At 42.4% G+C, this 21470-nt stretch overlaps 1 protein-coding gene across 3 annotated transcripts in view; it reads right to left on the bottom strand.

The window, feature by feature from the left end:
• LOC144667987 (MAGUK p55 subfamily member 2-like) overlaps positions 1 to 21470 on the bottom strand; it is a 645437-nt gene that overhangs the window by 592133 nt on the left and 31834 nt on the right. The window lies entirely within an intron of this gene.

Genomic DNA, 21470 nt, shown 5'->3' with positions numbered 1-21470 from the left:
TGAATGTCACTAGAAGTCAACAAATCTCCCAGGCCTGATGCCTAGGATTTTAAAGAGGTAGCCATAGGGACAGTAGGTGCTTTAGTTCTCATCTTCCAGAATGCCCTAGATTCTAGAGAAATCCCCATGGATTAGAAGGTAGCAAATATTACCCTGATATTGAAGAAAGGAGGAGGAGCATTAGGAAACAGGGAACTATAGGTCAGTTGGCCTAATATCAGTGGTGGGGAAATGCTAGAATCTGTAATTAGGGTCATGGTAAACAGGGCACTTGGAAGATCATATACAATTAAAGAAAGCCAGCATGAATTTGTCGTGTTTGACACATCTGTTGGGATTTTTGTAAGGTTATTGTTGTATGTTTGTATGTTGTCTTATGAGGAAGTCTAGAGGCTTGTATGGTTGAACAATAACTGTTTATTAATAACACATAACTATATACAGGATACAGTCCTGATTAGGTGAGATCTTCATGCCGACTTCTACCAGACTCACCATTACACGCTACATAACTCCCATGTGACTCTCTACATCATAATGGGGTGGTAACATTTCCCCAGTCCCACATTAACCCTTACAGTCCCAAACACCCAAGTCTTTACCCAAATGTATTTACAATAATGTTTGCATGCTACCCCTTCTCCCCCCACATCTGAGTTTACAGATTCAGATAGTCTGGAGGCTTTATGACTCTTCCAGGTCTCATTTGTTTCAAGTTTGGAGGAATGGTAGTCTCAGCTGCTTTGGGCTGACTTTGTTGGTTTGGTGTTGAAGTTGTAGTACTTGGTGTTGCAATTATTTGGGCTTCTACATCTGGTTCGCTCAATGTTATGATAGGAGGTTTGCCACAAGGACAAGCAGAAGACTTCTCCTGTTCGGTGTGATTGTGCCTTCTGGGATGTGTGTCAAGTAAGACCGTCATTGACCGACATCCCTCAGTACAATGACGCCTTCTCTGTCAAGGTCCCTGATCCAAACCTTGTCACCTCTGTTTAGCCTGGGCAGGTTTCTAGTATGGTGCCTCCTATTGTAAGTGGAAGCTTGTCACTGTCTGTAGGATTGTTCTCCGTTCTGAACCTTCTGATGGTCCCGGACTGCAAACCCTGGGATTAATTTCTTGGGCAGCGTGGGAAGTTGAGCATGAAGTTTTCTGTCCATCAGCAGCTCTGACGGGTCTAATCCACATTACGGTGGGTGGATCTGTGTCAAAAGCACCATTGGAAAGTCATCATTTTTCTTCAAGAGGGTTTTAATAGTGCGGACGCCCCTTTCCACCTCACCATTAGATTGTGGATACCTTCGTTGAAATCCATAATTCCTGGAAAAATAAGTGAAGTATTCATTAGTGAATTGCAGCCCATTGCCCTGACTAGGTGAGGTGAGATCTTCATGCCGACTTCTACCAGACTCACCACTACACTCTCTATTTGACTCCCACCTGATCCGGGATGCCATGGATCGTACAGATTTCTTTCAATGACATAGTGACTAACTCTATGGTCATTTTTTGCAAATGCTTCACTTCAATCCATTGAGAGAAATAATCAACAATGAGAATTAAGGACTTGCCATTGCATATGAATAGATTCATTGCAAAACCTTTTCCACGGTATGGTAGGGAACTGTCTGGGGAGAAGGGGCTCCCTCTGAACAAGTTTGTGCAGCGTGCACACCTGGCAGTCTAAAATGATCTCTTCAATTGCTCTGGATATTCCGGGCCACCACACTGCAGACTGGGCTCATGCTCTGCACTGAGAGATGCCCAAAGTGGCCTTGGCGGATTTGTTATAGAATCTCCGGCCAGAGCGAGACGGGAATGACCAACCTCTCATCACACACTAGCAGATCATCAATTACAGGTGAAGTGTTTCTGCTGTTTGAAGTAAATTTTTATAGCATTGCCACCTTGACACTGTAGTGTTCAAACTTGTGGGGCAGAATTTTGCCCTTGATGGGCGGATGGGCCCCACCGCCTTGGCAGCGGGCAGGCAATCGATTGCCGCCGCTGAAACGGGCCCTGCCGCCCTTTTAAGTGGGCGGGCCAATGCGGGCTATGCGCTTCCTGTTGGGGGGGGGGGGGAAAGAGGGGATTCCCCAACTGTCAGAGTGCGCTCTTTTGCGCGGACATCTCCCTGAGGCTAAGTGCTGCCTCAGGGAGAGCGCTGACAGTTTTTGAAAAAATGTAAAAATAGAAAAATAAATAAATTAACATGTCCCCCTCATGTGACAATGTCACACGAGATGGGACATGTTAATAAATATCACAGAAACTTTATTAAAGATTTTTAAAACCGACATGAAACCTCATTCCGCCGGTGGATGAGGTTTCATGTATTATCAGAAGCCCGCTGGGGCTCCTGGCCTGCCCACCAGCATTAAGGTTGGACGGGCAGGGCCTTTAATTGATTTAACTACCCTTTCAATGGCCTCAATTGGCCGTTGACATGTCGGCGGGCAGACAGCAGATTTCGCTGTCTCCCCGCCTTCCTGAATAGTTAAATGGGGCGGAATAACGCCAGGGGTTCCTCCCGATGTCATCCCGCGTCATTTTTGCGTTGGTGAGCTGGGGTCGGGGCCCGCTCGCCAGACGGAAAAATTCTGCCCGTAATGACAGATGCGGATGCACTTCATCCCACATCTGCTCCTGGCGTCTCTGTTGAAGCTTTTTGGAGCTCGCGAGCAGTTGTGTTGTGACCGACTGGAATATATGACTCTAGCTCGTTGACCAGGTTGACATTGTGCACCACAGGATGGTTGAGTGTAGCCTTGGACAGTGTATCCACAGTCATCTGATGCTTCCCCTGAACGTACACTCATATGCAAAGTGTACAAAATGTAAGCAGAATCTGAATTCTGGGGAGCATCCTGGCGTGTTCCTTCTCATCCACCAGTGAGGCCAACAGTTTGTGATCTGTCTTGATGATCACTTTCAGCCCAACAATATATAGTCATAGTCAGAGAGCTTCTGAGAAGCCCGCGTCATTGCAAGGGCCCCTTTTTCAATAATTACACACCACATTTCTATGTCTGACAGCACCCTAAACGCATAACATACTGGTCAGCAACATCCATCCAACGGCCTAATCCTGTTGATGAGGCATCTGCTGTGATTGTAGTTGGCAGGGAGGGGTCAGGATATCCAGTGAGAGCAGCATATCTTGGCTCTGATGGAATTCCTGCTCTTGGTGTGCATCCCAACAGCATGCTTGGGCCTTTTTGAGAAGGTCTTGCAGAGGCTCTATGACCTGCGCAAGGTTGGCCTGCAATTTTGCCAACTGGTTCACCATCCCAGGAATCTTTGAAGGTCTGGTTGGATGACAGAGTTGGAAACTCATTAAGTGCCTTCATTTTGTGTGGGTCCGCCCTGATGCCTTTGCTGCTGACAATACGACCCAAGAACTGAATGGAGGTCTTAAGAGAACTCACACTTATCACTCAGATTCAACCCTGCTTCCTGCAAGCGTTTCAAGACAACTGTGAGTCTACTGTCATGTTCCTCAACAATCGTACTATGAACAAGGACATCATCCAAATGGCAGATGACTCCTTTAAGGCCATGTAAGATAGCTGACATAGCGCACTTAAATAGCTCAGGTGGTGAGGGATCGCCGAAGGATAAATAATTGAAGCAGAATCTGCCAAATTGGGTGATAAAAAAGTTGTCAGCAACTTAGATTTCTTGTCCAACAGAACCTGCTGTTAGCATCAAGTTTGGAGAACACTGTATTGCTGGAGAGTTTGGTCAAGCTGTCATCCACTGAGGACATCGGGCGGATTTCCCTTGCCACAGCCTTGGTGAGTTGTGTCAGGTCGACACAGATGCGAATGGGCCCATTTGGCTTCAGAACTGGGACCATCCCTGAACACCATCCTGTCGGCTGAGTCACGAGGGAAATGATACCCATTTTGGTCACCTCATCAAGTTGCTGTTATACTTGCTTCAGTATTTTCCATGAGGTAAACAAGCACACTGGTTCAGCATCGTTTTTCAGTGTTATGCTATATGCAGTCTTCAGCCACCCACTTAAAATTGGAACCAGATCCTTGCTAGTTAATCTCATCAATCTTTTGGATGAGGTTGCAGTAGACACTGCTTTCCAGCACAGGAGAGAAAATTCATGGTTGTGGAACACAATGTCTCTTGTAGTGGTTTGTTTTTAACTTGGAGCATTGCTTGCAATGTATGTTTGACCCGGAGCTTGACGTCTCCTGGTCCATATAACCATGTGTTGGTGGCTTCAGACATTGTTTCACTAGCCATTGTTCCTTACCCGACAGGACCATCACACTGGCTCCTTTGACTAATTTGAAATTCATGGAGGTGACCATTTACATATATTCCAACATTCCCAAAATGTGAATCTGGGATCCTTAATTTCCCCCAAGGAGCATTGTTGCAGTTCTTGGTGTGGCTCATCTATCTCATGAACTCATTTGGCATCTTCCGCATGTCTCAAGGTTTTAGACTTACACATCTTTTGAAAGTGTCCCAGGTGGTTGCAGTGAAAGCACTGTACAGTGTTTGCTGGAAACTGCTCACGCCTGAGGTCTCTTGGCGCCAGAGTGCTAACAAGGTCTGCCACCATCTTGTGTTTTGCTTGGGTAATGTTTTCCTTACCCTGGAATCTCCTTGCCCTTTTGTTGCTTTATGAGCTGGACCGTTGGAATTGCTCTGTACCACGCTGTAACTTCACCATGAAAAATGGATAGGTTTTGCTTGCTTACTTCCAATTGCCTGGCAACTTGGATGCTTTTTCCAAAGTCAGATCTTCTTTAGATTGAAGTACATCCGAAAGAGTATTCGGTCTACTACTATTTGGTCTCTTATGAGCTTCAACTTAAGGCCACCATAGCCACAACCTTCAGCCAATCTGTATAACTCATTTATGGAAGAGCCTGTGGGTTCCCTGGGCTTTCGGACTCTCTTGTAAATTTTGCTCGCTCCAAAAGTTTTATTGCTTCTTAGATTAAAGTAGGTGTCAAAGGACTTGATCAGCTCTTCAAAGTTAGCGGAAAATGCATTTATTCCTTGTCTGGCAATTAAGTCATCAGCTATTGAACCTACTGAATAAGATAGTGTATTCACTTGTTCAGCCCTTGTTTTCTTATTCAAGCCTGATGCTATCATATATCTCAACAATCCTCTTCTCCACAGTGCCCAATTTTGTGCCTGGTCTGGCCTTTCAATCTGCCTTAATTGGTCTGGCAGTGTTCATCTATGGTTGTTTTCAGCACAGGGGAGTACAGCTTTAGCATTTTTTTTCTTTCTTCCTGCACTTGCTGGGATTTGGCAGGCTCCAGTTGCAGTTACAGAGCCATTTTAAACTTCAGCGATTCTGCAGAAAATCTTTTGAATCAGTTAGTTGCTTTCCTGAGCTTGAAGAATTGAATTGAAGCCAATTTATTTTACTCTGACTTCTCTTTAAATCATTTTATCATTCACATGAGGTTGCCATGTGTTATGGCACTGACTCTGGATCCAAGCTGCTGTGTTCTTCAAGCTGCGCTCATGAAACAATCAATCATTCTACAAATTTAAAAGCTTATTTTGTCATTTTTTTTCGGAGTTTGCTCACCATTTTGCAATCTGGCTATGTTCTGTGACTCTGCTTTCGATCGGGTCTCGCAACAGACCTCCACGTGCTCTGGTGAAGTCTTTTTACACTGCAGAGTGGATCTTTCTTCTGCCCTTCAGCTTCCACACCTGTAATGGAGCTTCCTGGGCAATCTCCAGTTGTGTATTCAAGGCCTTCAAGTTGGGCACACTTCTCTCAGGTCAGACTGCAGTTTCCAGACTGAGGATTTTGAGGTCTTTCACTTGCTGCCACCATATTATATTGTTGTATGTTGTCTCATGAAGAAGTCTAGAGGCTTGTATGCTTGAATATTAACTGTTTAATAATAACACATAACTATATGCATATGTACAGAATACAGTCCTGACTAGGTGCTATCTTCATGCCGACTTCTACCAAACTCACCACTACACTCCATTACTCCCATGTGACCCTCTACATCATAATGTGGGCAGTACTGTTCCCCTAGTCCCACATTAACCCATACAGTCCCAAACACTCTAATAGTACAGTCATAACCAGTAGCGTGGATAAGGGGGAACCTGTAGATGTAATGCATTCGCATTTTCAAAAAGCACTGGATAAGACACCATTCAGGTTATTTCACAAGGTTAGGGTTCATGAGATTGAGGGCAATATTTAACATGGATTGAAGATTGGTTAATGGGCAGAAAATAGAGAGTAGGAATAAATGGGTCATTTTCAGGTTAGCAGTCTATAAACTGCCAGGGTAGCACAAAGGATCAATGCTTGGGCCTCAGCTATTTACGAACTATATCAATGATTTAGATGAGGGCAAAGTGTAGTGTATCAAAGTTTGCCACCGATACAAAGTTAAGTGGGAAAATAAACTGTAAGGAAGACACACAGAGGCTGAAAAGGGATACAGACAGGTTAAGAGAGTGGGCAAGAACTCAGCAGATGGAATATCATTTGGGGAAGTATGAAGTTATCCACTTTGGAAAGAAAATCAGAATATTTTTAAAATGGGGTGAGATCAGGAAATGTTGCTATTCAGAGGCACCAGGGTGTCCCTGTACACAAAGCAAATTGAGGTGTCAGCTGTGGCTCAGTTCATAGCATCCTCGCCTTTGAATCAGAAGGTTGTGGGTTCATGTCCCACTCCCGGAAACCAAGAACTGTGAATGTACTCGAAAGAGTTACATGCGATCTGTTGATAACTTGAAAGAGTTACACAAAGCAAGTTAACATGCAAGTTCAGCAACAATTAAGTAAATGAAATGTTTGTCTTTTTTACAAAGGGATTAGAGTACAGTATGAGTGTAAAAAAAATGACAATTATATCGGTCCTTGGTGAGAGCACACCTGAAATACTGTGTACAATTTGGGTCTCCTTACTGAAGGGAGGTTATACTTGCCTTCAAGGGATTATAACGCAGCTTAACTAGAATGAATCCAGGGATGAGGTGGTAATTCTGTGAGCAGCGATTGAATAGACTAGATCCCTATTCCCTCGAATTCAGATGAATAAGAGCTGATCTCATCTCAAATTATAAAATGCTTAAGGGGCTTGACATGGTAGGGAGAGATGGTGGCATAGTCGTAATGACTAGTAATCCAGAGGCCCAGATTAATGTTCTGGTGACGTGAGTTCAAATTCCACCCTGGCAGCTGGTAGAATTTAAAATTCAATTAATAAATCTTAAATTTAACAATAGACTCAGTAATGGTGACCATGAAACTACCATCAATTGTTGTAAAAACCCAGCTGTTTCACTAATGTCCTTTAGGGAAGGAAATCTGCCAGCCTTACCCAGTTTGGCCTACGTGATTCCAGACCCACAGCAATGTTGTTGACTCTTAACTGCCCTCTGAAACTGCTTAGCAAGTTACTCAGTTCAAGGGCAATTCAGGATGGCTGGCGAACGCTGGCCTTGCCAAGCAACGCCCACATCCAATGAAAGAATGAAAAAAAGATGCTGGGAGGATGTTTCCTCTGGCAAGGCATCTAAAACTAGGGGTCACAGACTCAGAATAAAGAGATTGATCATTTAGGACTGAGATAAACTCCTTCACTCAGCAGATTGTGGATCTTTGGAATTATCTACTTCACAGAGCTGTGGATGTTTAGTTGAAGTATTTTCAACACCAAGGTTGACAGATTTTGGATACTAAGGGAATTAAGGGATTATGGGGATAGTCCAGGCAGGTGAACTGGGGGTAGAAGCTCAGCCATGGTCTTATTTAAAGGGTCAAATGGTCTACTCTGGCTCCTATTCTCATGCATGAAAGAGTATAAATTGAATTTATTTCTTGGAGTGCAGGTGTAAGATGGCTTCAGTCTTACGGATTTAAACTGAACCTCCCTCTGGTTCCCGCTGGTAAGCCGAGACCAGAGCTAATAATTTACCTCAGAACTACTGAGTTCTTGCTCCCAAATGGATCTTAGCAAGATCAGGTGCAGATGTTGCGAATTCGGTTTGTATTTTATTCTGCATAAACAGAATTTCCCAAGCAGGTTAGTGTGAAGGATGTAAAAGGAGAAGTGTTAGCAAAAGTTTCAATGTTTAAAGAGCAGCAAAACATATCTATTATTTCTGTCTTGATTCTTTCACATACATGTAATATAAAGATCCATTTCAATGCAATTTTCATGTTATTCTTATCAACATTTCGCCAAGTGCAAGGAAAAGAATTGCCAGGTGCTTTCTCCCATTAAAAAAAAGGTAGTTGAAACCATCTTTGGCTTCAATTGAAAAGGCTAGCTGAATATAACCGCCTTAGTGTTTCTGGCTTATCCAATATGCCCAGATGGTGAGACCAAAGAAAACAGCCTATCTGAAAACAGAACTCTTTCAACACACAGATTTGCAAGCAGGGAGAAGATTAAAAACAATACATGAACACAACCAGCTAACAGGTATAATGAGCCTGGTAGAGGAGACACTAGACACAAACCTTTTGTCTCATCTGACATCATGTAAATCAAGAGGAATATCAAATGCATCGCATTGTTGAATCCATGGCCTTCTGACTCAAAGGTAAGGGAATGTTACCACCGAGCCATAGCTGACAACAGCAAATAGTGTTGAAATGAAGGCTGGTAAAAAATTGGAGGAGAAATAGCTAAGGAAGGCGAGGGGTTCCTGCACCCTTTTGAAATCCTTGGAAAGTGCTAGTGGGAATGGCAAACTGTTGATTTGAACTCTGACAATGTGTAAAAGGAAAGCGAGAGAAGAACGTTGAGGAGTGGAGTGTTTCAGAACAGCATACCTTCAGCTAAGAAACAAGAGGAATGATAATTGAAACATTAACCGTAATAGTATTGGTAAATAGAGAGAGACAATAAAGATCATGCTGGAGGGAGACAAAAGGGGAAAGGATCAGGCAATAAGCTTTTCTTCATAACATATCCAGGAGTGCAAAGTATATTCCAAGACCTTCAGATACAGGAGCAATATTCAAGATTTGAACAGGCTTGGGCTTTTTAGAGAATTAAGTGCTGTTACAGAGAAAAGGGTGTTAATGGGAGGCAGATATAACATCGGAGAAAAACATGGGAGTTCAATTTAAGGCTAGAGAATCCAGACTGAAAAGGTCAATAGATGCAATACAAGTAAGGTTGGAGCTGCAAATAGGTTTAAGGTGGTAGCTTTTGAGTAGTTTTACAATAGGCACCAAGGAAATCTGGTTTTTGAAGAATCAAAGAAGAAGCATGGTTGGCATTACCAGATTGAAGGACAAGGATTAGATCAAGTACAGTAGTCATTCAGCCATTGTACAATGAGCGGAGTAAAGCTTGTCATCATTAAAAATGTACAAGGTGAAAGCAATTCGGCAGATGTAAAGTGCTTTGGGACGTCCTGAGTTTCTGATCATTTTATATATTATTAATGCAACCTCATTCCTTACAATTACACCATTTATGAGGTTCAAAATATCACTGAATAGATAGCTGTAAACTTCTTCCTAACAAAGGTTTTGACGATGTTGTCAATAATCTGCCAGAAGCAAACCTGTAAAGTTCGATGTAATACTATATTATAGTGAATGTACAACATTTAAAAAGGAGCGGTGTTCCCTTTCTGTGCATGGCTATATAAGATAAGAAACAAATTGGTTCCATGTTTCCACACAAGTTAGAATGGCATACATACCACAGAAAGCCTGTCACTATTACACAGACTGTCAGGATATTCAGTGGCACCAACTCTATTTTCATAATCTGGTCAGTTCATCTATATCCGAAATGGCAGACAGAAAAAAATCCAGTTGTAAACTAACAAGCTTTCAACCAGTGTATTTTAATTGTCTGGTTGTTTGGTGGTAGAGGTTTGAATGCTAATGTCAATTAGGGCATCTACCTGCTGCTCTATCTCCAATTTTAAATATTTCTTTTTAAATCCTTCTGTAATCTACTGTCAAATTGCTCCAGTCATGCTGCTACCATGAACACTTGAAGCGACAGGAAGGGCACAGTATCCTTCACTTTCATTGCCTCAAGATCAAAAGGAAATAACACACAAATTTCCGTTGACATCACCCCACACCTGTGGCATTTCCTAGTTTGCACAGTGTCCAAAATTGCAGCAGCTATAAAAAGTGCATATTAACCACAACATTCAGTCTACTTTGTCACACTTGCAGTCATCAGGGATTATATTACGATGATCTCATGGTGTTCATGCACAAACATAGAAGACCTGGGGACTGAATAAATCTCTTCACAAAGTAAAATCCTTGATTCTGATAAACTTCATAATCCCACATTTACAATCCTCAGAAATTTACAGAAAATATTTTTGAAAATTTAAATATAGCATTCTTTTTAAAATGTGGGTGTTACTAATAGCTTTAATCGCAATACAATTTCTGATGTATTATACAGAGTTGAATGTTTACCAGAAGCTTGATCTACTTCCAGGACAAGTAATGTCTATGAGACAGGATTCTAGTCAGCACCACAAAAGACAGGAGTATTGGAAACAAAAAGCCACACATACACACACATGCACCCAGTGTAACTTTCACAGTTTATTTTAAATGGTGCAATTCAATGTAGAAACAGTGTAGCTGTGTACAAGCATGACACTACCCATTAGGATATTCATGTTGACTCTGCCATTATCGGTTTTAAAATTGCATTTTGGATGTTTGTGAGAGTCAATCATTGCTCCTGTACATGAAGAAAATTTTGAACATCACAAAAAATTCAATGAAGTAGCCAACAAAATTGGCATTTAAAAGAAAAAATTGGACTGGTCACAAGATAGACAGGAGGGCGATTTGGGTCTGTCTGACACGGATTGAGAACTTTCATCACTGCGACTGAGATTTGAAAGATAAGATCGATGGTTTTCTTTCTCTGCCATCTGCAGGGCTCTTACAAGAGTCAAAAGATAGAAACATGGCACAGAAGGAGCCAATCCACCCACTACCCCTGTGCCCACAGCAAAAATAAAGTTATCCAGTCGAATCCCAGTACAGGAGTTTGTCCACTGCCATGTAGGTTACGTGCCTCAAGTGCATATCCTAGTATTTCTTAAATGTGACAAGGGCTTTCTCCTTCAAGGGGAGGCGGTAGCGTAGTGATATTCTCACAGGGATTAGAAATCCAGAGATCCAGGGCAATGCTCTGGGGACTCAGGTTGGAATCCCACCACAGCAGATGGTGGAATTTGAATTCAATAAAAATCTGGAATTAAAAGGCTAAAGACCACCAAGAAACCATTCTTGATTGTTGTAAAAACCCATTTGGTTCACTAATGTCCTTACCTGGTCTGGCTCCAGATCTACAGCAATATGGTTGACTCCTATTTGCCCTCTGAAATCACCGAGCAAGCCACTCAGTTGTATCAAACCACTACAAAGCCTGTAAGGAATGAAACCATATGGACCACCAGGTGGCATCAACATAGCCATTGGAAACGACAATGGCAAACTCAATGACCTGTTGACCTTACAAAGTTCTCCTTACTAACTGAGGGCTTATGCCAAAATTGGAAGAGCTATCTCACAGACTAGCCAAGCAACAGCCTGATATGATCATACTCAAGGAATCATACCTCACAGATAATGTCCAAGACACCACCATCACCATCCCTGGATTATGTCTTGTCCCAGCAGAGGTGATGACACAATGATATCCAGTTAGGAGGGAGTTTCTCTGGGAGTCCTCCACACCAACTTCAGGTCCCATGAAGTCTCATGCCATCAGGTCAAACATGAGAAAGGAAACCTCCTGCTGATTACCATGTACTGCCCCCCTCCCCTCAGCTGATGAATCAGTACTCCATCATGTTGACCACCACTTAGAGGAAGCCCTGAGGGTGGCAAAGGTGTCTTGGATGGGGTCTTCAATGTCTATCACCATGAATTGCTCGGTAGGGCCACTACTGATCAAGCTGGCCGAGTCCTAAAGGACATAGTTGCTAGACTGGGTCTACGGCAGGTGATGAGAGAACCAACAAGAGGAAAAGACATACTTGATCTCATCCTCACCAATCTACCTGTATAGATGCATCTGTCCATGACAGTATCAGTAGGAGTGACTACTGCATAGTCCTGGTGGAGACCAAGTCCCATCTTCACGTTGAGGGTACCCTCCATCGTCTCTTGTGGCACTACCACCATGCTAAATGGGATAGATTTCAAACAGATCTAGCAACTCAAGACTGGGCATCCATGAGGCGCTGAGAGCCATCAGCAGCAGCAGAATTGTACTTGGCCACTATCTGTAACCTCATGGCCAGGCATATCCCCCACTCTAAATTACCACCAAGCCAGCGAATCAACCCTGGTTCAAAGAATGGTTCAGGAAGGCATGCCAGGAGCAGCACCAGGGGTCAAACTGGTGAAGCCACAACTCAGGACTACTTGCGTCCCCAACAGTGAATGCAACATTCGATTGACAGAGCAAAGCGATCCCACAGCCAACAGATCAGATTTAAGCTCTGCAATCCTGTCACATCCAGTTGTGAATGGTGGTGGATAATTAACCAACTCATTGGAGGAGGTGGCTCCATAAATATTCCCATCCTCAAATGATGGGGAGCCCAGCACATAAGTGCAAAAGGTAAGGCTGAAGCATTTGCTACAAACTTCAGCCAGAAGTGCTGAGTGGATGATTCATCTCGGCCTCCTCCGGTGGTCCTCAGCATCACAGATACCAGTCTTCAGCCAATTCAATTCACTCCATGTGATATCAAGAAACAACTGAAGGCACTGGGTACTGCAAAGGCTATAAGCACAGACAATATTCCAGCAACAGTACGGAAGACTTGTGCTCCAGAACTTGTCGCACCCCTAGCCAAGCTGTTTCAGTACAGCTACAATACTGGCACCTACCCAGCAATGTGGAAAATTGGCAGGTATGTCCTGTATAGGACAAATCCAACCAGCAATTACCGCCCCATCAGTCTACTCTCGATCATCAGTTAAGTGATAGAGGGGTCATCAACAGTGCTGTCAAGTGGCACTTGCTTAGCAATAACCTGCTCACTGACACTCAGTTTGGGTTCCGCCAAGGTCACTGAGCTCATGACCCCATTACAACCTTGGTTAAAATATGAACAAAAGAGCTGAACTCCAGAAGTGAGGCGAGAGTGACTGCCCTTGACAGCAAGGCAGCATTTGACCCCTAGTAAAACTCAAGTCACTGGGAATCGGGGGAAAACTGCCTGCTAGTTGGAGTCAAAGGAAGATGGTTTTGGAAGGTGGTTGTGGAAGGTCAATCAGCTCAGTTCCAGGACATCACTGCAGGAGTTCCTCAGGGTAGTGCCCTAGGCCCAACAATCTTCATCTGCTAATCAATGACCTTCCTTCCATCAAAAGGGTCAGAAGCGGGGATGTTTGCTGATGATTGCACAATGTTCATCACCAGTCATGACTCCTCAGATACTGAATCAGTTCATGTGCAAATGCAGCAAGACGTGGATAATAGCCAGGCTTGGGCTGACAGGTGGCAAGTAACATTCGTGCCACATAAGTGTCAGGCAATGACCATCTCCAACAAGAGAGAATTTAACCATCGCCCCTTGACATTCAATGGCATCACCATCGCTGAATTCCCCACTAACAACATCCTAGGGGTTACCATTGACCAGAAACTGAACTGGACTAGCCATATACTGTGGCTACAAAAGCAGGTCAGTGGCTAGGAATCTTGCGGTGAGTAACTCACCTCCTGACTCCCCAAATCCTGTTCACCATCTACAAGGCACAAGTCAGGTGTATGATGGAATACTCCCCACTTGCCTCGATGAGCACAGCTCCAACACCGTTCAAGAAACCCAACACCATCCAGATCAAAGCAGCCTTCTTGATTGGCACCCCATCCACAGTGGCAGCAGTGTGTACCATCCACCAGATGCACTGCAGGAACTCACCAAGGCTTCTTAGACAGCACCTTCCAAACGCAGAAGAACAAGGGCAGCAGATAGATGGGAATACTATCACCTGGAAGTTCCCCTCCAAGCCGCACACCATCCTGAATTGGAAACATATCGTCGTTCCTTCACTGTCCTTGTGTCAAAATCATGGAACTCCCTCCTTAACAGCACTGTGGATGTCCCTACACCACATGGACTGCAGCGGTTCAAGAAAGTAGTTCCACCACCACCTTCTCAAGGGCATTAGGGTGGGCAATAAATGCTGGACTAGCCAGTGATGCCCACATCCCATGAATGGATGAGGAAAAAAAAACACGTTTCAGGCAGCGGATTTCAAACTTCCCCCACCTCTCACCCTCTGGACGAAGAAAACTCAACTCCCCTCTAACCCTTTTAAATCTATGACACCAAGTTACTGGCCTCTCTGCGAACAGGAATATCCAATCTAAACTTCCGATCCATTCTATCTAGGGTCCCCGTAATTTCATACACCTCAATTAAATCTCCTCAGCTTCCAAAGTAAATAGCCCCTGTCTATTCAATCTTTCCTCATATCTATAATTCTACATTTCTGGCAAAATCCTCATAAATCTCTTTTGTATCCTCTGCAGGACAATGATATCCTTCCTATAATGCAGTGACCAGAACGGTTCTGAGCAGCTTCAATCATTCCACCCACCCCTCCCCACCAACCATCAAGGATCACAAATAAACAGCCCAAAGTTGGCAGCAGTCAATGAAGCTGTGAGGTAAGTTTACCAACCGTTCCCTCAGTTAAAGGTAGCATGGGTCAGAGATAGGGCTGCTCTGGCCAGCTCTCCCATAAGAAGTAGGAGCGGAAGTAGGCCATTCAGCCCATCGAGCCTACTCCACCATTCAATGAGATCGTGGCTGATCTGATAATCCTCTACTCCACTTTCCTGCCTTTTCCCCATAACCTTTGATTCCCTTACTGATTAAAAATCTGCCTAACTCACCCTTTCAAATGTGGTTCCAACAGTGATAGATTAAGTTCACGGGCTGTGTGCTAATGAATACTGGTGATTTGGGAAATTCATACTCATTCAGAGTCTCATGAGACTGAGATTGAAGTTCATTTTGTGAAGTTGTCAAGAAGTGTTACATCTAGCTATCCCATGCAATACGACCTGGGAGTGTCTGATGCCAAGTGCACAAAAAGAATAAAAAAGAAATGAGCAAACCAGTGAACATATGTGCATTTATCTAACTCCATTCATATCCCCAGGATGTTCCAAAGTCCTAAACAGCTACTTCATTACTCCTGAGGTTCAATCATGTTGTCACGTGGGAAAGCCCGACAGACAATTTTATTCACAGCAAGTTCGCACAAAAAATACATAAGTTAACTGGCTTGAAAAATCTTTGATAGCATTGGCTGTGGGAAGCATATTAGCTAAATACCAGGAGGACTCACTGCTTTCCTTTGAATAGTGCCATGTCTTTTACATCCACCCAAGCAGTTATACGGGCTTTGATTTAATGTCTCATCTGAAAGACAGTGCTGCAGGTATTCAGCAAAGACTCGAGGGGATCACTGACTTCAGTAGAAAGAAAAATCAGGAGAGATGCAAAACAAAAATGCCAACATGCTTTCACCCATTTTACACTGTTGCAAGTCAAGATGAGAGTATTTTCTCAACTGTGATTTTACATTGATATATGGAACTTTTTTTAAAAAAAAGTTGTATACGTACTTCTTCTGGGTTTTCAGCTGGCTGCAAATCCTGGGGAAAATTGAATTTATGACCGATTGCAATAAGTTCAAAGCTATTGGTGCAATCAGTACACCAGATTTCATTGTACCTCAACATTGAATGAGCCTTTGTAACATTTCCTGGCACTTGAATGGGAATCGAGCAAAATAAAGTATCTCACACTCCTGTTCCATTTATTAACAACCTTAGCATTCTTAAAAGGAGCATTGCCAGAAAGATCAAATGTTCCAGGGTCCTTCCTGCTTATTCACAGCACAGCATTGAGCTCAAAGTACAGACACGCTTTCCTCTAATGAACACACAATCAATATGCAAGATTGCAGGAAAATGCAAAAAAAAAAGTAAAACTCTGAAATTTAAAAACAAATCTTCAAAAAAGGAAAGAACAGTTAACTTCCAATTTTTGTGCATCACCACAGGACGTCCAATGTCAAATATTTCAAAAGCAGAATATTGTGGATGCTGGGGATCTGAAATAAAAACAGAAAGTTCTGGAAAAACTCAGCGGGTCCAGCAACATCTGCGGAGAGAGAACTAATGTTTCAGGTTGAATACTCATGTGTTTATGAATGGGGAAAACTACATTTAATCAGTTCCAACCTACTGAGGGTGGATTTTAATGGACCTACATAAGAAATAGGGTTAGAAGTAGGACAGAAGTCAAAACTTGTGCCATCATTCAACAAGATCATGACTGAACTTCTACATCAACTCCACTTTTCCACCCTATCCTCATATAGCTCGATTCCCTCCAAGCGCAAAACTCACTCTCAAGTTTCGAATATACTCATTGACTGAGTATCTACAGCCTTCTGGGGTAGAGAATTCCAAAGATCAACAACCCTGTAAGCAAAGACATTTCTCCTCACCTCAGTCCTAAATGGGCCCTTTTCCTGAGTCTATGACCTTCATTCTAAACCCAGCAGCCAGGGAAAACAGCCTATCAGCATCTACCATGTCAAGCTCTCAAAGTATTTTACACATTGCAATTGTATCACCTCTCATTCTTCTTAACTTCACGAAGTTTCAGCCTTTCTACTCAACCGTTCCTCATACGAAGCCATCTCATCCCAGGAATCAACCTGGCTTTGCTGCATCCTATCTAAGGCAAGTATATCCTTCTATATATAAAGAGGAGCCCAAAAATGTATACAGTACTCCAGGTGTGGTCTCACCAAGACTCTATGGAATTGCAGCAAGATTTCCTTACTCTTACAGTCCAACCAATATGCCTTCTGATTTTTTTCTGAAGTGCATGGCCTTTTAAATATTTTTAGGTCAATGAATAACTTAAAAAGGTTGATTTATGCGTGCTTGCGAGAGAACTTTGGGTCACTTTGTGGCTGTATGGCTTACAGGGAATATGGATTCCAAACTCCTTGCAATAAAGGCCAAAAAGATATTTGGCTTTCTGATTCCTTACTGTACATACATGAACAAGGACCCCCAAATCCCTCTGAATTTCAATATTTAAGAGTCACCACCTCTTAAAAAATCTTTTGCCCTAGCATTCTTCTGACCATAATTTTACACTGCCCCACATTATATTGCATCTGCCACCTTCCTTCCCAATTACTTCACTGAGGAAGTAACAAGCAACGTGGATAAAGGGTAACACAAAAGGCATTTGACAAGGCGCCACTTCAAAGGTTACTACAAAAAAAAATTGGTGTGGGGGTAACATATTAGCATGGACGGAGAATTGGTTAGCTTACAGGGAACAGAGATAGGCACGAATGGGTCATTTTTGGGTTGGCAAGATATAACAAGTGGAGTGTCACAGGGATCAGTATTGGGGCCTCAACTATTTCCAATCAATATTAATAACTTAGATGAAGGGACCAAGTGTATAGTGGCTAAATTTGCTGATGACACAAGGATAGGTAGGAAAGCAAGTTGTGAAGAGGACATAAAGGAGTCTGCAAAGGGATATAGATAGATTAACTGAGTGGACAAAAATTTGGTAGATGGAGTATAATGTGGGGAAATGTCAACTTGTCCACTTTGGAAAGCAGAATTTAAAAAAAGCAGCACATTATTTAAATGGGAAGAGATTGCAGAACTTGAGGTACAGAGGGATCTGGGTGCCCTGGCACAAAAAGTTAGTATGCAGGCACAGCAAGTGTTTAAGGCGGCAAATTAAATGTTGCTGTTTATTGCAAGGGGAATGAAATATAAAAGTAGGGGTGCTTTGCTACAGTTGCATAGGGTCTTGGTGAGACTACATCTATTGGACTGTGTAGAGTTTTGGTCTCTTTATTTAAGAAAGGAGATAATTGCATGAGAAGCAGTGCAGCGAAGTTCACTCGACTGATTCCTTGGATGAGGGGGTTATCCTTTGGGAAAAGGCTGGGCAGGCTGGGTCTGTATCCATTGCAGAGTAGAAGAATGAGAGGTGGTGATCTTATTGAAACATAAGATCCTGAGGGAACCTGAGAGGGTGGATGCTGAAAGGATGTTTCCCCTTGTGGGAGAAACTAGACCTAGGGGACACAGTTTAAAATAAGGAATTTCCCATTTAAGGCGGAAGATGAGAAGAATTTTTTTTCTCTCAGGAGGGACATGAGTCTATGGAAAACTGTTCCCCAGAGAGTGCGGCTGAGGCAGGGTCATTGAATATTTTTAAAGGCTGAGTTAGATTGATCCCCTTGTCAATCAAGAGTCTAAGTGCATATGGAGTAGAAAGAAAAGTGGAATTGAGGCCACAATCAGGTCAGCTGTGAACTTATTGAATGGCAGAGCAAGCTTGAAGGGCCTACTTCTGCTCCTAATTCGTATGTTCATATGTATCCCTTTGCATCATCCTCACAGATTACTTCTCCACCGAGGTTTGTATCGTCAGTTATCTTAGATATATTACACTCGGTCCACTCATCTGTATAGGTTGTAAATAGCAAAGGCCCAAGCACTGATCCCTGTGGAAATCCACTAGTTCCACCCTGCCATTCTGAAAATGGCATGTTTCTTCCTATTGTTTCTTCAATCCAGATAATTCATTACCCCTAATCCCATGAGTCCTAATCGTGTGTAACAACATCTTGTGTGGAATCTTATCCAATGTTTTCTGTAACTATAAATATATTACATCCACAGGTTCCACCTTATCTACTGTGCTGATTATACCCTCAAGGGGGAAGAGTTTAAAAATAAGATGGAGATGAGGAGGGATTTCTTCTCTCACAGGGTCATTGATCTTTGGAATTCTCTTCCACAGAGAGCAGTGAAGGCTGGGTCATTGAATATAATAAAAGGCTGAGTTTGACAGATTTTTGACCGACAAGGAACTCAATGGGTTGGAGTGGCGGGGGAGGGGGGTTGTGCAGGCAGGAATTTGGAGTTAAGGCCACAATCAGATCGGCCATGATCTTACTGAATGGGGAACAGGCTCAAGGGGCCGAATGGCCTGTTCCTAAGATCTTATGATCAAAAAAATAATAGATTTGTCAAATATGATTTTCCCTTTATAAAACTATACTGACTCTGTCTAATCATGGTGATTTTCCAAGTGTCATTATCACATCTTTTTACAATAGGTTCCAATATTTCACCACTACTGATGTCAGGCCAACTGGCCTGTCATTCCCTGCATTCACTCTCCCTCCATTCTTGAACAGTGGGGTTACATTTACTATTTTCCAATCCGTAGGGACTGTTCTAAAATTTAGGGAATTCAGGAAGATCTAAACTACAGCATCCACTATCTCTGCAGTCATGTCTTATGAAACTGTCTGATGTAGACCATCAGATCCAGAGCATCTGGCAGCTTTTAGTTGCATTAATTTTTCCTGTAGGTTTTCTTTACTAGTATTCATCACTAAGTTCCTCACTCTCATAAAAGGTAGCCACAACTTCCCGTATGTTGTTTGTATCTTTTACTGTGAAGTTGGTTACAAAATGTTCATCCTAGCTATCTCCCATTTCCCTATCCGCCATTATAATTTCTCCAGTCTCTGCCTTCAAAAGGACCCATGTTTACTTCCACGGAGACATGCTTGGCAATGGTCAACTGTTAATATTGCTCAGCAGAGCATTCAAATTGCCAGACTTGGATATGGATATCATCATAGGTGTTGGCCATTTTATATTTGTTAAACCATTTACACTTTCAGCCTTTAGAATTATCACAAAGTAAGTTGTTAAACCATAGACAAAACGATAAAGAAAGCAAACATGTGGGCTACTTTATTAATGTAAAATTGTATGTGTTTGAGAAATATAGTATCAATGCACATTAATAGCATTATTTATTGGTAGTTTTCCATTGATGCATGCCTCTGCCATTACGAGTGCTTTTACACCACAACCATAAAAGTTCTATGCAAAGCACTTTTCATCAGGTCAAACCTTAACTCTGGATTTGCACTATATTTATTTAGCAGAAAACACTTCACCCCAACACTAAGCTTGAAAATGTAAGTGTAAATACATCTTAAGGTATTCAGTTCTTTCGTAATTTTCATGTACTCTAACTGAACAATTAGGAAGTTAAGAGTTGACACCAAGTTAAACATTCTTGATAAAATGTGGCAGAACAAATCCTTTTGAAAGCTTGAAATTGTTCCAGAAGTGGCAGTTAAATGGTGGCTGCTTTCAAAAGTGTTTTTTGGGTCAGTCAGATGTCTGGCAGTACCATGCCTCAGCAACTGCCAAATCAATCTACTGAGTGACACAGCAGAGTTTCTGTTTACCCAATATGGACAGACCACCCTAAAAGCCATGGATATCAGGGAGATTCCCTAGTAGCTTACAGCTTCATTACCATCTCCCTGCCTGTAGATAGATGCTACAACTGCATCACTCCAAGAGACTCACAATCAGGACCTCAAATGTACAACCTTGACATGAGTCCCTGGTTCCTGGCAGTGTTCTTCAATATCATTTCCATTTCTCTCCTTCCTTATTCCGCCCACTTTTACCCTCTTACCTAGGGCAGCTTCCAAGAATTTGGCATGAAGTAAGGTATTAGATATCACCAAATGGCCTACTGTAACTCATTGATTTTGTTGTTTAATTTTTAGGTTTTTTATTTCAAAGTATTGACAGCAGAGAAACAGGTCATTTGGCCAAACAGGTTGATGGTGTTCATGCTCCATTCTCATCCTCCAACCCATCGACATATGCTTCCATTCCTTTCTCCTTCATTGTCTAGCTTCCCCTTAAGTGCATCTATGCTATTTGGCTCAGCCAAGTTCTGTGGGAGTTCCACATTCTCACTACCCTCTGGGTAAAGATGTTGCTCCTAAATTCCCCCCATAGGATTTATTTAGAGGTGACAAAGATCTTGTTATGGCACAGTGGATGGTAAATGCTGAGCTGTTCAAATCCCAGAGGGAAACTCGAAACAACTGTCACAACTATTTTACAATTTGTATTTATTTCAAGATGCGTGCCTCGAATTCAATAATAAGACCGAGTCTAATAGGTTTCTTACAAAACTAAATTAAACTTTTATTAATAAAAAAAATTAAGCACATACATAGGTTTACAAATTACTACTACGATAACTCCTAGCTCACCTAGTTAATCTAACTCCCAGCTAGACCACTGTTAAGGCAACAGTAAAACACAAATATTTTAAAAAGACTCAGGCAAAGTTACATGATACCCTGAACAGTCGAATTCAAAGTGAATTTTCTTAACTTCAGTTCTTGCATTACAGCAACTTGAGGCTTAAAAGGCTGGAGGCTTTTCACACTTAGAATGATCTTAGAATGTCTTTCCTTACAGACAACCTCATCTCCTTTATACAGGTTTCTACATTTTTAATGTAAATCCCATTGTCCCAATATGTCTTTGCAACTCTATTT

Source organism: Cetorhinus maximus, chromosome 25, assembly GCF_964194155.1.
Source record: "Cetorhinus maximus chromosome 25, sCetMax3.hap1.1, whole genome shotgun sequence".
Taxonomy (NCBI): Eukaryota; Metazoa; Chordata; class Chondrichthyes; order Lamniformes; family Cetorhinidae; genus Cetorhinus; species Cetorhinus maximus.
The sequence above is the reverse complement of the archived record's forward strand: the minus strand, read 5'-3'. Positions and strand labels throughout refer to the sequence as shown.